This window comes from Echinops telfairi, unplaced genomic scaffold (assembly GCF_000313985.2).
Source record: "Echinops telfairi isolate 266 unplaced genomic scaffold, ASM31398v2 ScPeMD7_7468;HRSCAF=8506_0, whole genome shotgun sequence".
NCBI classification, from domain to species: Eukaryota; Metazoa; Chordata; class Mammalia; order Afrosoricida; family Tenrecidae; genus Echinops; species Echinops telfairi.
In genome coordinates, this window is record NW_022111369.1 from 54710740 (window position 1) to 54712042 (window position 1303).

Here is a 1303-nt window from a genome sequence, read left to right on the forward strand (position 1 = left end):
CTCCCCCCCATGTGGAAGACAGCTCTGAGCCGGGGGTGGGCAGCAGGGTGAACAGTGGACAGTCAGTTTAGGGAGAAAGAAGAGACTAAATTGGACTGGGAGCCCAGGGGAATTGGCTGTACGTGTGGCCATGGACTAAGGAAATGCATGGAAAATGAAGCCACACATTTATTAGAGGAGTGGGTTTATCTATTTTGATTTAACTTTCCTGGTGTTCTTTTAAAAAAATAGCTTTGTATTCTTAGGCTACTGATGCTATCTGTCCAGTGGGGACCAAGACACAAGGCAGGTATACATCGATTTAATCACTCGGAGGCTTCTGAAGATGCTTTGTTAGGCCTCAGGACTCAGCAGTGTACTCAGGAAAATACTTCCCCGTGGTATGTCTATGGATCTTTTTAAAACATGTCTGCTTGTCATAGTCTTCACTTATTACCCTCCGGCTAAAAGAATGTACGGAACAAACATCTCAGAAGCCCACTTCAGAAACCGATTTTAACTGAGAATTCTTATTTATTATATCCCAGTTGTTCAGCAAAGGCTCACTAGCCAAAAATGAAGAAAAGAGAGATGAAATTACACTTAACCCAAACTTGTATGTGCCTGGGTCTATATCTTGGTATTTTTTGTTACCTGAGGTCCCTGGAGAAATCATAGAAATCAAATACTCGTTTAACTTTTGAAGAAACTGAGATTTGGAGAAGCTAATCAATACGTCAGGTTTTGTGTCCACTTCGCTGGTTCAGGATACTCAGGGGTTTGGCAGGTAACAAAAACCAAGTTCACTGTCCTCCAGTGGATTCCCACTCAAAGCCACCTTGCAGGACAGACTAGAGATGCCCCTCTGCGTTTCCAAGACCATAAATGTTTACAGGAGTAGAAAGCCACCTCTTTCTCCCTGGGAGTGACTGGTAGTTTCAAACTGCTACCCTTGTGGTTAGCTGCCCAACTCACAAGCCAGCAGGGCTCCTTGGTGCAGAATCCCTAGATAGCACAGATAGTTCATGTGTTTGGCTGCTAACTAAAACGTTTCCCGTTCCAGCCCCCTCAGAGGTACATGGGAAGAAAGACCCAGCAATCAACTTCTGAAAAACCAGTCATGAAAACCCTTCGGAGCTCAATTCCATATCTTACTCATTCCAATATATCCCTTCCCTTCGCATACACTTCTGTTGCTCAATCCCATTGTGTTAGGCTGTACAGTGAACCCTCGTTTATCGCGGTTAATCGGTTCTAGACCCTGCCGTGATAAATGAAATTCCGCGAAGTAGGATTCCTTATTTGTAAATCAAATATTTTCGTA